This window comes from Camelina sativa, chromosome 3 (assembly GCF_030686135.1).
Source record: "Camelina sativa cultivar CO46 ecotype springtype chromosome 3, ASM3068613v1".
Lineage (NCBI taxonomy): Eukaryota > Viridiplantae > Streptophyta > Magnoliopsida > Brassicales > Brassicaceae > Camelina > Camelina sativa.
In genome coordinates this window covers 23,227,106-23,247,799 of record NC_141882.1, presented here as the reverse complement: position 1 = coordinate 23,247,799, position 20,694 = coordinate 23,227,106, and the positions used below count along the sequence as shown (strand labels likewise).

The following is a 20,694-nucleotide window of genomic DNA, read 5'->3' as shown; positions in this document are numbered from 1 at the left end:
GTAACCATCAAGCTCTCAACACTTAGAAGTTCCATATCCACTTCATTTGTTAAGATTGCATTTAAAAACTCCTTGGGGTTGATCTTGGGCTTGCTCAGTAGATCAGCTAATGGATAAGAAGATGAATAGTTGCTATAGACATACTCATTCAAGTTGCTATAGACAACCCTCTTTGCTAGCCATGTCCAATGACAATTTGAGCTCCTTATTCACTCTCCACTACAAAATACTAAGTATAGCTTCTTTAGTGAATCCATGATGAGGGCAATCTCGAGTGTAACCTTTTAGTTGTTCCCATGCTTCATGAAAACTTTCATAGGTTCCTTGCTTAAACCTCATTATGTCATTTCTCATTTAGACAGTTTTTTTGTTTTAAGTAGAACTTGAGAAGGAAAATCCTCTTACAATCATCCCAAGAATTTACCAAACATGATGGTATAAATTTCTCCCACTGGCTTGCATTTTCTCCAAGAGAAAATGGAAGCAAGATGAGTTTGATACTATCATTGGGCACATCTCCAATCCTAAATGTCCTACACATCCTCTCAAAGGACTCTAAATGATCATAGGGATCTCCATAGCTAGTCCTAAGAATTTAGAGGCTTGAATCAATCTAATCAAAATCGCCTTTATTTCATAAGCATTGGCTTCTATTGGAGTAGGGTGAATTCCATATCTTGAATCATGATGCGGAGCATCAAAGTTTCCTACTGTCGATGTGTTCTCTTGAGGTTGAGTCAGATTTGTTCTCAGTTCTTGAGGTCTTGGAGCTTTAGTAATGCTTGTTTGATTGTCCACAACCTTGTCTTTCCATTCTTCTTATTTTGGCTGGAGTACCTTTGAAAGCATAAGAGAATCAAGGAAGATAAATTAGTAACAACAAACAAAAGTGAATTCATCATCTCAACTAGATGCATGAAGCTAATGATATTCACAATATTAAATGGCCTCGTCTCAAGCAAAGATGAAATTTTAATGGTTAAATGCTATTGCAAACCGGCAACAACGCCAAATTAGTGTAGTACTTTTACTCAATCAAATTATCGAACCTCAGTTTGCAATGATCAAAACACTAAGAATACACATGATTGCTTAATCAAACCAAGATTAAGCAAATCACTCAACAATAACTAAAACCAAATCTTTGGGTTTAAGTAATTGATTAGGAGTGATAAAGAGATGGATTATGTAGCTCTATACACCCTCTAACAAGCATTGATCCTTAGGCCATAGAACACTAAGCAAGACTAATACATTTCCATGACATTAATTCCTTTACTAATCAATCAATCATCAACTTCTTCCACAAGAAATTAAATGATCAATAAGCACAATATCAGGTCTATTTAGCCACTAAGGACCCTAGTCAACAATTTCCAAAGTAAGGAATGCAAAACACTAAAAAAATTTGGTTAAGAAATTTCATCAAACACCTTCTCGCCATGAAATTCCTCAAGTCTAGAATCAACATGATCAAGGTTGATCTAGCTTTATTAGCAACCAATAAGCAAGTATATAAAACAATACAACCATAATATCCATAACCCAACTCCTAAATCATCCTATTCTGCTATAGGAAAGATAACTCAAATTTGTATAACTTGTGTAAAGAGCTTTGAAACTAAATCTCAATGCAATATCTTTTTCTAGGTCGATCTTTGATACGCTTTTGAATGATTTTGAATCCTCCTTTTTCTTCTTTCTCTTCATATTTCTTTCGTTATTCTTCTCATGATTCTTTTAACTCTACTACATCTCTTTATATCTCCATTGATCTATGCTCCTTATTTTAGCCCATTTTTGCTCCATTTTTCTCTAAAACTCAATGATCCACTTTATGAACTTATAAGGGAGAAAAAGCAATGCAAATATGCACATATGGACCTAATCATGAATGCAAATTGATGAAACACTAAGAAATGAATCTTTAAATTTGAAAAAAACACAATGTATCACAACCAAACCAAAAAGGACACAAAACAGTCGTCGGTTGTGATCCAGTGTCAAACCGACACATGTCTCTTGTCAACCGATGCAACTTCCTCTGATCACAAATTGCCTTTATCTGCGTCAAAACACAAAAGAGAGGCGTAAGTATTACCATAAGTACTTAGTGAGGTTCCATATATTGGGATATACACACAATCAATAAAAACTCCAAGCAAAAACAACAATCACAAATAAATCATAACCAACCAAACCACAAAGCACACAAAACAGTCATCAGTAGTGATCCAGTGTCGACCGACACATTGCTTGTGTCGACCAATGCAACTTCCTCTTGCATCGACCGATGCACACTTTGCATCGACCAATTCAATCCTCTGAATCCCTAGTTGCATCGACCGATGCACACCTTGCCTTGACCGATGCAATTCTCCGAATTCCTAACTACGTCGAATGCACCCCTAGTGTTGACCGATGCACTCTTTGCATCGACCGATGCATCACATCTAATGCTCGTGATTCCTCGCGACTCTGTCGACCGATGCACTCTTTGCATCGAACGATGCATCACATCGTATGCTTGCAAAGCCTCGCGACTGCGTCGACCGTTGCTAGTGTTGATTCCCAAACAACGTCCTCATCGAGATTCGTCCTCCATCATCACGATTCAACAATGAACACATCCACAACCAAAAAAAGTCATAGAAAAATACAAAAATCACATCCAACAATGAATCCATCCACAAAATCATAAGTGAAAAACAGAAAACTCAGAGATCTCATGCTTAGATAAACCATGGTCATGCACTCACCTTTAACAAGAAGATTATGATTCTAGAACCACAAAAATCAAGACCAGAACAAGCCCAACACGTCCTCAAACCCGGATCTCCACTCCCACGAAAGATCTCTCAAGGAACAGCACCAAATCCCACAAAACTCAATGGCAAACATTTCTCTCCTTTTCTATCTCTTAAGAATGACAACAAACGGCCAAAACCCTCAAGAATACCGTGTCTCTTCCTTTTATACTCGATTAAAAGGTTTCCAAAATCCAAACGCAACAAAACGAACGTTTCACTTAGTCGGTTCTCACAAAAAGAACCTTGCATCGATCGTTGCATCCCCTAAGACCAACTCCAATATATACCTCTATTTTTTCTCTAAAATAGAGCAACTCAAAAATAGAGCATTGTTTTACTCCAATGTATTACTCTATTTTCAACTTTAAAATAGAGTTAGTGTAAAAAAAAGAGGTGAGAATAGAGTTGCTCTATAATTTTCTCTACATTACTCCTATCATTTTCTCTATTTTAGAGTAAAATATATAATAGGGTTGGAGCAACTGTTGCTCTATAATAGTAGGGTTCGAGATGTCCTAAACCGGGATTCAGGTTAACTGGCGTTACTGTATTATTATTAATTTATGGTATTAATGGGACAATATTTTTACATAGAATTTATAAAGAGTATTAATTTATATAGGTTTATTTGTAATTAGGTAGGGAATATAATCTCAGAAATATTAAATCTAAAAAAAATATACAAGACTCGGTCTTGTATATTTCCCCCTCTACTAATAGCATTCTCAAATTTCCTACACCTACTTTTAGTCTCTGAAAAAAAAACCAAAATAAAGTTTCTTCTTAACAAAACTACACTAGATTCATTTTTATCTAAATAACTACATCTGCAATTGAACCAAACAATAAACCGATATTACTTAATTTGGTTTGACTTAATCCAGTTTTAACCAAAGTTAAACCTGATTTTAACCCTATTCTAACATTTAAACCGACCCAACAGAGAAAAAAACAAAAGATTGAAATTTTTGTGTTCGCTTTCATTTTTCTCTAAATAACTACATCTGCAATTAAACCAAACAGTAAACCGATATTACTTAATTTGGTTTGACTTAATCCAGTTTTAACCAAATTTAGACCTGATTTTAACCCTAATCTAACATTTAAACCGACCCAACAGAGAAAAAAAAAGATTGAAAAATTGATGGAATTTTCGTGTTCGCTTTACTTTTCTTTTCGACTGCCATATTTCTAGGAGTTGTTAGTTTTTTTACGATTGTGGCACTACAGAAAAATTGGGGATTGATAGCAGTGGGTTATAGCGGTTAGTGATGTTTTGCTATTGTAAAGTTTTTAATAGGGTTTGAGATTAGGTAAACATTATGAATATATCAAAAACGGTGAAACTTTAGTATAAGTAGCATAAATTAATTATAAAAAGATGTCTAAATATAAAGGGAAAAAAATAATTCTAAGATTATTTTTGTCCGCTTAACACTTAGTGAAATTTTACTCTCCCTCGACTCTCGTTTTGACTCTCCTCTCATTTAATTTCAGCCGTCTCTCACTTTCCCTCTGATTTCACTTTCTAAATTCGCATCGAAACAACATGATGATGTCTCTAATTCTGAGATCTTCACCAAGGAGGCCCTAGGTACCAGATTTTGGATTGGTATTCAACGGATGATGTTGTCAGTGGAGAAGGAGAATTCTGCTCAACTGAACCAACAAACAAGATTGGACGCATTCCAGTTTGTCCTAATGCGGGTGATATTATTGTTAAGTCGATTATAGATGAAGGAGGATATGTCTGGAGGTGAAACGACCTGACCCGATTTTTTTTAATAAATAATAAATAATAATAATTATAATTATAATAATTATTATAATAATAATAATAATAATAATAATAATAATAATAATAATAATAATAATAATAATAATAATAATAATAATAATACATAATAGTAAACTACAACTAGTGGTCTCATACCCACTAGCCACCTAACCACAATCACAACCAACAACGGAATAACAATACCAATTAAATAACCAATAATAATCCAATATAGAATAACCAATATCCTATCCTTACCATTTCAATGTCAAACAACAGGAAACAAGGAACCGGCAACCTAGCAAGTTCTAAAGACCCAACTCTAGCAACCTAGCAATGCCAGACAGCAATCAATCAAGTCCCTAGAACATCTTCCTCTTCATTGCCTTGATTCCACTATCACATTTTGCCTTTACCTGCACCACAAATACAAATTGAGATGCATGAGTATTTGATAAATACTCAGTGAGGCAATCCTCCCATCTACTGGGCTATACACACAAGCAATAATATCTCTCATGCCACAAACAACAACAATAAAACAAACAAGGAACATGAACAAGTGACCCGACACGATCTGGTTACTATCAGAAGAGTGTCGACCGATACCAGAAGGTGTCGACCGACAATGGATATCTGGTGTCGACCAACACCACTTGGGTGTCGACCGACACCTGCTCGATACCCCTGAAGCCCTAACGGTGTCGACCGACACCTCCACATGGTGTCGACCGACACCTCCACATGGTGTCGACCGACACTCGCTAAGTTCCCGAGCCGTCCTCGTGTTGGTGTCGACCGACACCACTGTCGAGCAGTGATTTCCATCGAACAGAACCTCCGAATCTCACCTCCAAACTTCTCTTCTTCGTCCCACACAATCCCAGGAACGAATCCAAGCCTCAAGAGCTACGAACAACTCACAAACAACCAAAAACAAACAACCAAACAACACAAAATATCACATAAACAGAGATCTTAGCTTAGATAAGCCATGGTCATGCACTCACCTTAGCCAACAAAGAGATCTAAGCCCAAAGGACGAAGCTACCACCACAGAAACCTTCCCACCACGTTCCTAGCCTTGGATCTTCACTCTCACAGCAAGATCTCTCCAAAAATGCCTTCAAATCTCACAAACTCTCACAAGAACTCTTAGAAACTGTTTTCTCCTCTTTCTCTCTCAAAAACAACAAACGGCGACCAAGACAAAAATAAAACACGACCTAGGTTGTTTTCCCACTTAAATATCTTGGTTCAATGGTTATTCCTAAACCAAACCGGTCCAAATCGATAATTAAATCAATCTGGTTGAACCATAAATAAGTGGTGTCGAGCGACACCACATGAGTGTCGATCGACACCCACCCCCAAAACGCAGAGTTTTGGTTCGCGGGCGTTACAGGAGGCCTACAACAACTGTTACCACACTTGGCGAAGCTTTTGGAGTTTGCATGGCAACTTGATCAGCTCATTTTGGACAATGAAATGGACTCCCCAACATATAAAAAGACAACTCGTTCATCTGTAAAACTTTTAATAGTCTATTGTTGTAAATACTATAAAGATGTATCTAAATCATGTTGATAGTTGGTTTTTTAAAGAAAAATATCGCTTCACATGCAGGATACAGATGCAGATGATAATATAATCCAAATCTATGTTTGGAATAAGGATGATGAAATAATTGATGAGGGTCGTCTACGATCAACTGACCTAAAAGAACTGGAAAACGACATTCCTTTGGGTCTGAATGCTGCTATATTCACGGTTGATTGGGTATTTAAAAAAGATGGATATTTGTGGAGACCAAATGCTGAAATGTTGGTGACTGGTGATGCACTTGGTGAGAACATCCCATAGCCTATCCATAATATGCAAATGGCTTATAGTGTACAAGGAAGCAGAGATGAAAGGATGCCAAAAAGTAGATCACCTGGGGTAAGGCTCTACACCTTCTTAGTCTTAAAAAATATATGTTGTATTGTTGTTGTGACAGACTTATGATAAATTTTCTGGATCTTTCTACTTAGATTAAATAATTTGTTGTTAGAATGGACTTGTGTTGAGATTGTCAGGAATTTTCTTTGTAGAGTATACAAGCAAGCATAGATGAAAGGATGTCAAAAATTAGATCACCTGGGGTAAGACTATAAATCTTCTAATTAGTCTTATGAATGATATGTTGTATGGTTGTTGTGATGGACTTGCGATAAATTTTCTGAAATTTTCTACTTTAATAGAATGATTTGTTGTTTGAATCGACTGGTGATGAATTGTCTGGAAGTGTAAGTAACAGCTCTAACACCAACACAAATGAGAAAAAAGTGCATTCTTTTAGATTGCAATGGATCTGGAGAAAAGGTTGCTGAAGGTCGAGTTTTCTCAACAAAACTAGAAGATAGAGTTCATTTTGTCGCTTTGGGTCCCAATGCAAGTAAGGTATGGGTTGATGTTCCTACGATTGATGATGGTCCACTTTGGAGAGCAAATTCAGAAATTAAATTCATTGTTGATGCTTTGGATAGTATAATAGCTTGGCCAAATGTCAAACTTGTTTACATTTATAAATCTGATCGATCTTGTATTTTTATTTTGTTTGAGGGTTGTACTTGTTGCTTGTTTGACACATGTACTTTTCTTTGAATAATCAATTCAGATTTATGAAATTTTGGTTTGATCCAAAATGATGGGTAATACAATATAGCCAAAGAAAAATTATTACACAGGTGCTCGTTGCAAACAAAAGATATCAGTCCAATTTTTTGCAGGCTAAAACTGCTACAATATAAATATCAATTATAACATACAATAAAGAACATATAACGCTTACAAAATGCTATTGTAAAATCTACAATTGCGTATTTCAGCGCGCTATTGTAAATCATTATACAGTAGCATAACAGAAAACCGCTACAATATATCGTGAACCTATTGTCGCGGTCAATTACATAGTATTATTAACTTCGCTACGATAGAAATAGATAGCGTTCTATGGATGCTATATGCCCAATTTTCCTGTAGTGATCGTGAAACATATTTTTTTTGTGGGTTTTAAATACTTAAAAATGTATGAATGATGCAATTAGACAACAAACACAAGCTAAGACCCAAAGATATATGATCGGGTGGAATGCAAGAGGTTTCAATTACTCTTATGCAGTTGCAGTATAAGAGATATCAATCCATAAGGAGTATGATGCAAGCAGTCAAGATGTGAACACTTATCTAAGTTAAGCCAAATATGAAAATGGTTTTGATGTAACAGTTTTAAGACAGACATGTAAATGCAGAATGTAAACTACTAAGATAACAAACTAATTGCAAGATAATAACTGAAACTAAGATATGCAATGAAATATGAATGAAACTAGAAAGATGCGAGACATAAAGCATGAACTTGGAAACGGACTCGAGCAGGCACTCGATCGTATGCTCGATCGAGTGGGTGGTCAAGTGAACTTGCAGATGAGAAATAGAGACAGAACACCAATCAAAATAGAGTAAAACGAAAGTAAATCAAACAGAAAGCGGATGACAATAATCAAATAGAGAAATCAATAAACACAGAAGGTCCTAGAGATGGATTCATGGGCTGGACTTGAGCTATACTAATCTAAACTGATCAACAAACCTCAATCAACAGTGAGCTATCTCTAGACAATGATCCTCTAATACTTGTTAATCCATTCTCATGACAATAACAACCAAGCTTAGATACTCTTAGATCTAGTTCTCACTAGCTATTGCATATAAAAGCAGGCATAAAGATCCAGATCATCACGTGTCAAAAACCATCCTATACAACCAATCTCTTGGGATAAGCACAATAATCTCTAGCATTAGTATTATCCAGAAACTTAAACATTGGTATGATGCTAAGAAACCTAGGATATGTTCTTACCCTCTCAGATATAAGAACAGCATAGAGCATGCTTATGACAACCCGTCCCCAAGCTGGCCCTGCAGGGCATCGATCCTAACCCCTCACCGTGGACAGGAATTATTCATCCAAATCCACCAGTAGGTTGTTGGTGCGCCAGACGTTCCACGAACCTTGGTCCCCACCCTTTAACAACCTTCCCACAGGACAAGCTGTCACCAATTGACCTTCAGATCAAGCTTGGGGTGATTTAAACAATCAATCTTGATCGGTCTAAACTACCATAACTCTCTTCCATCCTAATCTATCCCTAAGATCCTAACACACTACTCAGATGAACAACACATGATGAACAAAATCATAAACCCATAAATCAATGAAACTTGCATGATTAGAAAGATAAGATGAAGTTCTACAACTTTGTTCAGAGAAATAAACTTAGATTCTAATTACCCAAAAAGTTACAGAAGCAACAAAGTATGAAAATCTAAAGAAAAAGTTTAAATGTGGCTGATGATCTAAACTTAAAAGCTAAAATCCCAAAAGGGTAAAAACTAGGTTTTTGTGATATTTTTCCTCTGTAAAGTGGCTTGTCAGCGGCCATAAAGTACAAGGGGTATATATAGAAAAGTAGGGGAGCCTAAAATGGCTACAGAAAAAAATAGACAGGCGGCTCGGTTGACTCTACCATGTGCTCGGTCGAGTGCATGGTTGAGTCAGGTCTTCTTCTACTCCTTTTAGTTGGTCGAGTCCCTCTCAGCACACGGTCGAGTGTCTGGTCGAGTGTGGAGGTCGAGTATACTTCCGGACCTTGATTCTCTTCTTCTCTAGCTCCTTTGTCTTCTTCTCTTGATGGCTCCACTCTCCCTCAGCACTTATCCATGCTCCATTGGGTCCTAAATCACCTGTTTATGCAAGAAACAATGCAATGCAATGCAAATTACTCTAATGCATAAACAGCCCTAAAACTACTCAATGATGACCTAACAAACTAGTGAATCATGCAAAATGTGTAAATAAACTAAGGTAAAACAAGGTAAAATATGTGAACATCAACACCCCCAAACTTAGTCTTTGGTTGCCCTCAAGCAAACAAACAAGACATGAGTAGGAAAGTGAGGTTTGAAGTTAGGATCTCAGAACCTTAAACATGCTAATAGACTAGCTAGAATCAATGTCCCAGTTACTAGTACTAGGATGCAAGGTGAATGAGCTGTACTTAAAGATTTTAGACAAGCCTTTCACAACCTTAACTGATTCAAGCCTTAGACTTCCATATGCATTTAAATCAACCATTTCCTTTAACATACATTAAATAAGAACATGAATCAGATTATGCAATGCTTAAACTCATTTGGCTTGGTAATAAGGGTTTAGAGACAGAAATGGTCTCTCTTTTGAGTGGGGCTTATCAATAACAAGGGTTCTCTCACAAAAAGCGGATTGAGCTTTAGAAGAAGGCTAAAGGTAAGATCACTTAGACACATACAAGAACAGAACCTTGTCTACCCAAAGGTACCCAAAGTGTTTGTTCCTAATCATTCTAAGCACATGATGTCCTATTTCTACCCTTTAACTTCATCTTTTCTCTTTTGCCTTTTTTTCTTTGTTTTTCTGTCCTAGGAGGGGTTTCTTACTTGATTTCTCTTAGTGGAATGGAGTTTCTTTCTTATTTGCTAAGGTTCTTACTCTTACTTGTTTCCCAAGTCATAAAGCTTTTCACTAGACTCTTCTTTTCTTTCTTTATTTTCTTTGACGAGAACCTTACTTAGGACTTTTAATTCTCCCATTCTTTCACTTAGAGTTTGAATTTTCTTTAAAACATTTCTCTCCTAAGGACTTTACCCTTTCCTTTCTCTTTTCACTCTTTTCTTTTCTTTTTGAACTCACCAAGTCCCAAACCCAGAATTTAAATCACCTAGTCATATCTAGTTTGAAAAATGCAAACTAGAACTACACAAGGTTTTATTCTTGTCATTTCAAACCTAACACTTTCTACCAATCTCAATCCCAAAATAGGCCTCACACACACAAGATATAACATCGCTTGAAAGAAGGGTTGGTTAAGGGTAGGGGAAACTGATTCAATGATGAAAATCAGCTACTTGGATCAACAAGAGTGGTAAAAATGGGAAATATTATCCAAATTTGTATAAAGTATCCATGAGTTTAAAGCATTGCACAAAATGATAATTAAAATTCAATATTAAGTTCTTATAAATAGGAAATGGTTTCATATCACAACATGCTTCAGTTTAGACAGAATGCTGATAACATCATTATTTTACCCATTTTAGCTATAGTTTTAGTATGCATATAGGAAGAGTTTAGTATGTTTTCAAGGTTTTCTTGTCTATTATCAAGTATTTTAGGTTTTAAGAAAGTTTTACAGGTTTTATAGCAAAAAAGACCAAAAGGCAAGGAAAATACGTTTTAGGAAAGTTTCAGAGCTTTACAGTACGAGAAAATTTTGAAGAACTTCCAGAACTCACATTTCGACGTACTTGGTATCTATGGAAATCTGGAAGGGTCATCTTTCTCCTCGAAGTGGAATCAAGTCAATCCGATCACTCATCCAGACGTTATGCCCGATTTACCGAGACGTATCTTAAACCGACGTAAGAAGAATCATCAAGCCAATGGGCTTTTATTGAAGGCCTGACCAGCTACCACCATGGCGGCCCAGTCCAAATCATCAAGCCAGTACAAGAAAACTAGTAAGCCAAGAGACACGACCTAAGGAGCAGCCGACGTCCAGACCTCTCCCTCGTCCCTCTCTTTGAAGCTTTGAGATCCACCAAACTCTTTCTCTTTCTCTTGTTCGTTTGACACACTAGTTTTCTTAAGGAGAAGTCTTTACATCTTGTACTTGATTCTAAGAAGTAATCTCTAAACCTTATTCTTACTATATATTATTTTATGTTTATGAATTATTTAAACCTTGCTTTGATGATTCCCTCAAACATGCTAGAGTAGTTTTCTAGTTGGGTTTAAAGGGATAATCAAAGGGGGGAGATGATCTTAGTTTAGGTGGCAATTTTTAGAGTTTGTTAGATTTAAATTCTGTTTATTCTATGCTTTAATTCTAAGTCTTTACTTAATGCTTTAAGTTAGCCTCATGAACTAACTATGATCTAAAGTGTGTGTGCTTTGCCAAAAGCTTGCATGTGTGCTTGACCTAGCTTAGATGTGTGGGGAGACATAGGAAGCACATTCCCCTTACCTATGGAATTCCATGGATTAGAATCGAACCTGTTTTAAATGCTTTGATCTATGTGTCGTTGCCTACGACAGTTGAGTAACGGAGTGTAGAGATCTTAGACGGTTAGCTTGAGAACTTCAAGTTAACAGTTCATTAGTGTTTCTTAGTCCGAGTTTTAGATAAACAAACTAACCCTAAACTTTCCTAGATAGATAGATCATCAATCCCCTGCGATTCCCCTTGATGCCCAACACTTGTTTTATTATTTTTATTTGCACTTTTATTTACATTTATTTGCTTGCTACAACCGTGACAACCAAAACCCCCATTTTATTGAGTCCTAGCCTTACTCTCTTCCGACGGATTCTATAAACAACAAATCTCTCTCTGTGGGATCGATCCTTAAATACTACTACCGATCAGCTGTGCACTTGCAGCAGTTGTGTGGTCTTTTAAGATAAAAGATTTGAAGTGACAAAAACCACGCACATCAAATGCAATATAGGAATTCTAGACTTGGTTCAATCTTATGTTTCTAACTACTCAACTAGCATCAAAGTACTATTAACTTGGGCATTGATCCTAGTTTAGTGAATTCAAACAAGTTAACAAGGCTAAACTCATCATAGATACCTAATGCAAATTATGAAACAATCCTATATGAAATATGCTAAACAAGATCCTATTATGCAATGCAAACTACATGAACACTCTGTTTTTTAAAGATTTTTTTTTTGTGAAAATTTTTCAAATTTTTTTTGGTTTTTCTATGCCTTAGATGAAATGCAAATACTAACATGATAATGCTAAAGATTTGAACTAAGAAAATAGAAAACAATGTCAAATGTCATCTCAAACCCTCCCCCAAACTTAAATTACACAGTCCCTTGTGTAAGAGAAATTTGAAAGAGGATTCAAGACTTAAAATGAAACAAAACAAGAAATGCAATGGTATTTACAATGAGATGGTGATTGTGATACCTTATGGATTGTGGAAGAAGTTCTCTACAGCATCACTCATGCTGTCATAGGTGTAGTTGGGGTCTTGACTCTGACTTGGAAGTGGATAAATAGGGTACTCGACTATGGCCATTGGTTGCGACTTGATCGAGTGCTCGGTCGAGTGTTGAGTCGAGCTGGCTGGTCGAGTGGCCTGTTGTGGGTAGAATGGCTGACCTTGGTGCTCATAGTATTGTTGCAAAAGGGCTGGGTCCATGAAGTACTGAGGTGGTGCTCGGTCGAGTGGTTGAGTGGTTGACCAAAATTCAAAATTCGAAATTGTTTATACCTCCACTCGATCGAGCAAAAGAAAATTTGAACCAAGTGGGCCTGGGCCTGAAGTCACTCGATCGAGTACCTCTCGTGGGCTGGTCGAGTGGCCCCAAAAACTCCTTTCTACAAGTTCAATTCTTCTCAAACCCATCTATTCTCCCTAATAAAGGCCTACCCAATACAAACATGAAAGAAAAATATCAAAACTACAAGGAAAATCAAACTTATGTACAATGATACCTTAGGGACTTCCTCCCTAGTGAGCTTGTTTAAAGTCACTAGGCTTCACTTTTGATGCCTTTTCAGGCTTGGTTTGGAGACCAAGGAGGTGATGAGATTGTCCCTGGTGTAACTTGATCATTGTGAAGCTGATTCTTGACCATCACTATTTAAACTTGAACCTTGTTTCTGCTTAAGCTTGAACCTTGGCCTTGCTTTCTTCAAAGACCTCTTGTTGAACTGAACTTGAAAATCCTTCACCAAGCTAGTCAACTCTTGAACTGAAGTCTTTAGTCCTTGAACAGCTTCTTCATTGTTTGGAACCTTGATCTTAGAACCCTTGTCTTCTTTTACTGGTTCAGCATCATCTATATCCTCTATGGCAAAAGGTTGGCCTCCAGTGGTGGGTTGGTTTGTTGCATTCATAATGTCAAACCTCATAGTCAACCCATCACCAATTTTCAGGCTGATTATACCTTTCCTAACATCTATCATTGCTCCAGCTGTGGCCAAGAATGGCCTTCCAAGGATAATAGGATCATCAAGCTCTTGTTCCATATCAAGGATGATGAAGCCAGTTGGTATCCTTGCTTTACCTATCTTCACTGGAAAGCTTTCTAGTTTACCAATCACATCTCTTCTAGAGCCATCAGCAAGACTAATGTAGAGGTTGCTTGGCTTGAACTCTTCATAACCCAGCTTTTGTGCTATTGAGAAGGGCATAACACTCACAGAGGCTCCAAGGTCACATAGACACTTGTTGAAGTGCATATAGTTCAGTGAGCATGGTAAGTTGAATGGACCTGGATCTTCTAGTTTTGTTGGGATAACAGCTTCCCCAATCTTCTCAAGATCCTTCTTGTCCTGATTCTGAGCCTTCTTCATGGATATTTCAAGTAGCATGCCTTTGTAGAGAGGATATGGAGCATAATGTTCCAAATAAGGTCCCCTTTCTTCTTTTTTTTCCTCAATGACAACCTCTTGTTTCAAAGCCATCAATTCTTTCTTTTTAATTATTTCCCTGAATTCTTTCAGCTTTTTTTCCTTGAAACGCCATGGGAATGGTAGAGGAGGCTTGTAAGCAGGAGGAATGTATCTAACAGGTTTAACAGCTTCTACGGGATCAGCTCGATCAGTCACTCGATCATGTACTCGATCATGTGTGTGGTCGAGTACACGGTCGAGTGGTACTCCGGTTTATGTTTGCTGTGTAAAACCTTCACTCTGAACTTTGTCTTGTGACAAATCCACCCCAGCTTGAACCTCAGTGACAGCTTCCTCATAGAAATGGATAGCTTTAGCTGTGAACTCCCTTGGATTTTGAACAGCCTTACCAGATAGTTTGTTTGGCTTAGGAGCTGATGTAGAAGCAATGTTGCTCTCCATGAACTTGACTTTAGAATTCAAGCTCTCAAACTTAATATTCAGATCATTGTAAGAAGAATCCAGCCTCTGGTTAAGCTCAGCCAACTTCTTTGTTGTCTCAAGCTACCCATTTGTTTGTCCAAGTAGTATATGCTGCATCATAGCTCTTAAATCTGGTTCCTGGCTTTGGTTAGTCTGAAACCCTGGTGGGGGACACATTGGAGCCTGGAAACCTTGGTGTTGCTGCTTGGGTACATAATTGTTATGTTGATGGGGCTGTTGAGGTGGATAGATTTGGTCTTGTGGGTTTGCCACATTAGTACTTCTGTAAGACAGATTGTTGTTCTTGAACTGGTTGTAAGGCTTGAAACCACCATGGTTCTGTACATAACACAGCTCAGCCATTTCATTCTCCCCAGCTTGAACTGTTGTGTCTTCATCAGCAAGAAAGTGAATGTTGGTCTGCTGACTAACCAGAATCTTGTCTAACTTGTCATTCACAGTCTTCAAATCTTTCTTGTACTTCTCATCCTGGGCAGGTTCAACAAATCTGACAGTCCTATCATAGTCTTCATTGTAATTCCCATCTGATTGGGCCAAGTTTTCTACCAGTTCCCATCCTTCATCCTCATGTTTGTTGAGAAAGTTCCCATTTGATGCAGTGTCCAGCAACATTCTGATCTTTGGTAGAACTCATCTGTATAGTGTGCTAAGTAGGGACTCATTACTAAACCCATGATGAGGACATTGGGTTTGGTAGCCTTTGAACCTTTCTCATGCTTCACACAAAGTCTCATTATTCTTCTGTGCAAAACCAGATATCTCCTTCCTCAATCTAGCAGTCCTTGCATTAGAGAAGAACTTGGCCATGAAAGCCTTCTTGCAGCCATCCCAGGTTGTGATAGCTCCTGTTGGTAAAATTTTCTCCCACAAGTGAGCTTTATCTCCAAGTGAAAATGGAAAGAGTCTGAGCTTGAAACTGTCTTCATTTACTCCATTAATCTTGGTCAGGACACAGAGCCTATCAAACTCATCAAGATGATCTAAGGGATCTTCCATAGGCAGACCATGGAACTTGTTTGACTGGATCATAGTAATCAGCCCACTTTTTATCTCAAAGTTATTATTCGCTACTGTAGGTGGGACTATTCCTGTCCTTTGTGTGTGGGTGTTTGGAGCATCACCTGCTCCAATTTGCCTTGGCCTCTACATGGGTGGATCCATGAGAAGCTGGTGTTCCTGTTCCTGAAGGATTCTGGTTCTCTGTTGCCTCAAATCTCTTGGTAAACGGTTGATGTGCTCAATGTATCTCTCAAGGTTCTTGTTTCCTTTCGATCTGGTTTGCATGTACTGACTCGATCTTGTTTTCTCTGTAAAGTGGCTTGTCAGCGGCCATAGTGTAACGCCCGCGAACCAATTTCTGGAATTTTGGTTAGGGTGTCGATCGACACCACTTGTGGTGTCGGTCGACACCGTTTGCTGACGGTTCGATTGGTTTGATTTTAATCATCCGGTTTGCGTGGTTGGTTAAGGGGAAGCCCTAAACTCGAGTTTAAAAGGGGAACTCGACTTATTTCGTCCTTTTTAGCCGTTTTTGACAGAGAAGCAGAGAGAAGAAGGAGAAAACGTTTTTGAGAGAGATTTGTGAGATCCTTTGCTGTTCTTGAGACATCTATTGCTGTGAAGTGAAGATCTTGTGCTAGGAACAAAGGAGAAGGCTTCTAAGTGTTGGATTCGTCGTTGTAGAGTGAGAATCTTCCTGCAAAAGAGGTGAGTGCTTGACCATGGCTGATCTAAGCCTGACATCTCTGTTGTTTTGGCTGTTTCTTTGTGTTTGTGGTGTTTTGCTTGTGTGGGTTGGTTGTTTTCATGTTTCCATAGGTTCCTGAGAAGTTTGGAAGAGTTTGGGAAGGTTTGGAAGCGGTTTGGAACGGAGGTTCTTCGTTCGGCTTCGTGCAGATCGTGTCTGCGAAGGTGGTGTCGATCGACACCAGTTAGTGTAAATAAAATAAGGTAAAACAAGGTAAATAAACTAAGGTAAAGCAAGGTAAACTAAGGCAATGCAAATCTACTCTAATGCATAAACAGCCCTAAAACTACTCAATGATGACCTAACACACTAAGTGAATCATGCCAAATGTGTAAATAAACTAAGGTAAAACAAGGTAAAATATGTGAACATCAGATCGATACTCGTGTTGGAGTTAAGTTATCTTTTGTTTGTGTCTGCAATAAATGTTAAAACGTTATTTAAAAGAATAACTAGATTAGGTGAATGACAAACTAAAGATAATGATGAGTATTCTAAAATATATTTATTACAATTTTGTTGGAGGTAAGAGAGAGGTAAGAAAAATTGATTTGATAATTATATTACAAAAAAAATTTCATGAGAACATTTCAGATTTTAAGAATAAAATAAATATAAATGAATTTGTAAGAACTAATCAAACATCTAAAGTAATGAATTAACATGTTTTATTTAGCTTGATTCCCTTATTATAAGATGGTTATAACTAAAATTATATGTTGAATCACAAACTAAATATAAGGACTAGTATTCTAAAATATATTTATTACAATTAAATGTTAAATGGATCGAGAGAGTGAAACCTTACTTTAATGTATATGATTATGATTAATGTACTTTTAAAACACATTAAATAATTATAATTATATTACACTTTTAATTATAACATTTTACCGCACATCAATATAATTTTACTTTTAACATAGAAATAAAACAAAGATGAATACAAAACAAAAACTTATTCGGCACGGTATTATTTGTTAAAATCTAAAACTATACAACAAAAAATAAGATATGTATATCTAACATGAGTAAGATATAAACATATAGTCACTATAACAACAAAATTACATTTTAAATATAATTTTACAATTTTAAATCTAAAGAAAAACATCTATATGTGTTGTAGCACATGTCATAATATATATAGAAAGGCTATGTAAATTATTTATGTACGAGCTTTGACTTTAGTTGTTACTAGATTTTAAATTTATATATACATTTTTGAAGTATATTATGGGTTTTACCCTTTTATTTGTACTTATTTAAAAACTTATTTATAATATTAATTCCTAAAAAAATTCTAAAATAATATTACTTCAGATTTTGTTTCCTAAATATTTTACATTTCATTCCAACTAAAATAAATTACACTAAAATTAATATGGAAACAGAAACTATGATATATTTAACCGCACCTCATGAAACGACTTGACCCGTTTTTTTAAAATATAATAAATAATAATAAATAAACTACAACTAGTGGTCTCATACCCACTAGCCACCTAACCACAATCACAAACAACAACGGAATAACAATTACCAAGAAATAACCAACAAACCAATGTTCCAACAACAAACAAACAAAACACACAAACCAGGAAAACGAACATTATCTCGCTGGAAGGGAGGTGTCGACCGACACCAGCCAAGTGTCGACCGACACTGGCATTGGTGTCGCCCACCAATACCCCACAGTGTCGATCGATGCCATCTTGCTGGTGTCGATCCACACTCCACCTGCAACTGCGATCCGTTCGAAGCCGAGAGTCAGATCTCGCTTCTCAACCTCTTCCAAATCGTCCAATACTGAAAACCCATGCCGGAATCATCTTTAGGAACCTGTAGCAACCAATCCCCAGCAAGAAAACACACAAAACAACAACAAACAAGCGAGAACAAGGAAATTAAGGGCTTAGAAAAACCATGGTCATGCACTCACCTCTTTGCAGGAAGATTCTGACCAACAATGAACGAATCCACACTGCCACCAAGCTTCCCACACGTTCCTAGCCTTGAATCCTCACTCCCACAGCAAGATCTCACCCACAAAGCCTTAAAATCTCACAATCTCCCTCTAGAACCTCAATAACAGTTTTCTCTCTTTTGTTTTCTCTCAAAGCGGCGTGAGACAACAAAAACACGACCCTAGGTCATTTTCTCCTTTTTAAACCTTTCTCCAATGGTTTCCTTAAACCAAACCGGTCCAAATCGATAATTAAATTAATCTGGTCGAAACAGAAATAAGTGGTGTCGACCGACACCACCATGAGTGTCGATCGACACCCACCCCCAAAAGGTAGAGTTTTGGTTCGCGGGCGTTATAATTCTCCCCCACCAAAGTAGATTTGTCCTCGAATCTCGAACAACACTCAGCCAAGGACTCATGTGCTACCGATATACGAAAGGTCACCTCTAGATGATAGACTCACGATCCAGGCGTTATTTGCTCTCGACTTTTAGACTTTCCTTTTCTCATAGGCCTAAATCTTGAGTTTTTATTGGCTCTTCATCGGGCCTACACCCGCATGCCATAATGTATAAGGAAAATCCAATATTCGTCTCTCGGGTCGTCACCCTACAGCGCGCCTTCGGATTGTCATCCGAAGTCGATATACCAACCACACTCTCAAGCCACAAAGTCTTAGAATATGGCGGTACTAGGAGAACGGAAGTCCCCCAATAGTCCCGAGCAAACAATTCTGAACACGTCTGAATCCTATCCCTATCCAGGTTTCCTACATGTGGCTCGCGTAAGACAACACAATGTCCTACCAACCACATATCCCCTCACTAGAATACCTCATGACCACACAAGGATCATCTCCCTGCCCCACGGGCCGCCACAAAGACCAAACAAATTTCCTAAATAGGACCACCACAAAGACCAAACAAATGTCCTAAACAGGACCGCCACCAAGACCAAACAAATGTCCTAAACAGGACCGCCACCAAGGCAAAACAAATATCATAAACAGGACCGCCCCAAAGGCCAAACAAATGTCCTAAACAGGACCGTCCCCAAGTCCACTCAACCCGAAGGACCATCACGAAGACCATCTGTCCCGAAGGACCGCCTAAACAGGCACTTTGGCTAAACAGCCCGCCATGAAGGCCACACAATTGGCTAACCAGCTCGCCACGAAGGCCACACAATGGCTAAACAGCCCGCCACAAAGGCCACACAATGGCTAAACAGCCCGCCACTAAGGCCACACAATGGCTAAACAGCCTGCCACAAAGGCCACACAAGCCCCTCCAAGGCTCTCCACCGCTAAAAATAGACGAATTCTAACTCACATAAAACCTTCCATTTATAGAAACTTCTAATTCAGGAAACTTTCCTCCAAAACACTGCCTTGCGGAAATTTTATACCTCAAACTCAACTTAGTCTCAGTCAATGACCTGTTCGGACCCCGCAACATGGCCATCTTGAGATACACTCTATCTCCAACCTGAAACTCAAGATCTCTCCTCCTCCTATCGGCATAACTCCTCTGCCAATCCTGAGCTTCCTTCATGTTCAGCTTGAGAACCCGAATTTTCTCTGAGGTCTCCTGAACAAAATCTGCCCCGTACATGCTCCTCATCCCCACCTGAGTACAGCATAACGGTGTATGACATGACCTCACATACAAAGCCTCATAAGGAGCCATGCCAATACTCGCCTGGTAACTGTTGTTATAAGAAACTCTACCAAGCTCAAGTGATCTGCCCAATGGCCACCCCAATCCAACCACCTGGTACTTGATGCTCAGCTTTCACTAGATGACACACATCGCACCTCGCAACCCAACTAGCCACATCCTTCTTCATCCCGACCTAGTGATAGTACCTCTTGAGGTCACGGTACATCTTAGTCGCTCCTGGATGAATAGAGAACATGCTCGCATGAGCCTCTCTCAGGATCTTCTGCCTCAACTCCTCATTCTTAGGCACACAAATCCGTCCATGCACCAGAATGGTACCATTGGCCAAAACCTGATACTCGGAATCAATAGCCTTTGAGGGATTCACCTGCTCAAATCCTTCTCCTTAGCTAACCGCACTCTGCTCCTATCAGCTGCAATCAAACCAAACGGCTCCTGAGAAACTGCACACAAACTCAATGCACTTATCTCTCCTACCAGAGACTCCATATCCTGCTCCTGAGCCGAAGCCGCCCGCTTGCGACTCAAAGCATATGCAACCAAGTTAGCCTTACCAGGGTGATAGGCTATCTCCAAATCATAATCCGCCATGAGCTCCATCCACCGCCTCTGCCTCAAATTCAGCTCGGTTACGTTTGCACCATAAAGATAAGATCTCCAAATCTTCAGGGCAAAGACTACAGCACCCATCTCCAAATCATGGGT

At 38.2% G+C, this 20,694-nt stretch overlaps 2 non-coding genes across 2 annotated transcripts; both read left to right on the top strand.

Annotated features, from left to right (window-relative positions):
• The first annotated feature begins 250 nt into the window (after positions 1-250).
• LOC147947591 (small nucleolar RNA R71) lies at positions 251-356 on the top strand. Its single transcript, XR_015595683.1, has one exon. It is a non-coding gene; the product is annotated as a small nucleolar RNA R71 (small nucleolar RNA).
• Positions 357-15,258: 14,902 nt separating this feature from the next.
• On the top strand, positions 15,259-15,365 carry LOC147947590 (small nucleolar RNA R71). Its single transcript, XR_015595610.1, has one exon. It is a non-coding gene; the product is annotated as a small nucleolar RNA R71 (small nucleolar RNA).
• The last annotated feature ends 5,329 nt before the right edge of the window (positions 15,366-20,694 follow it).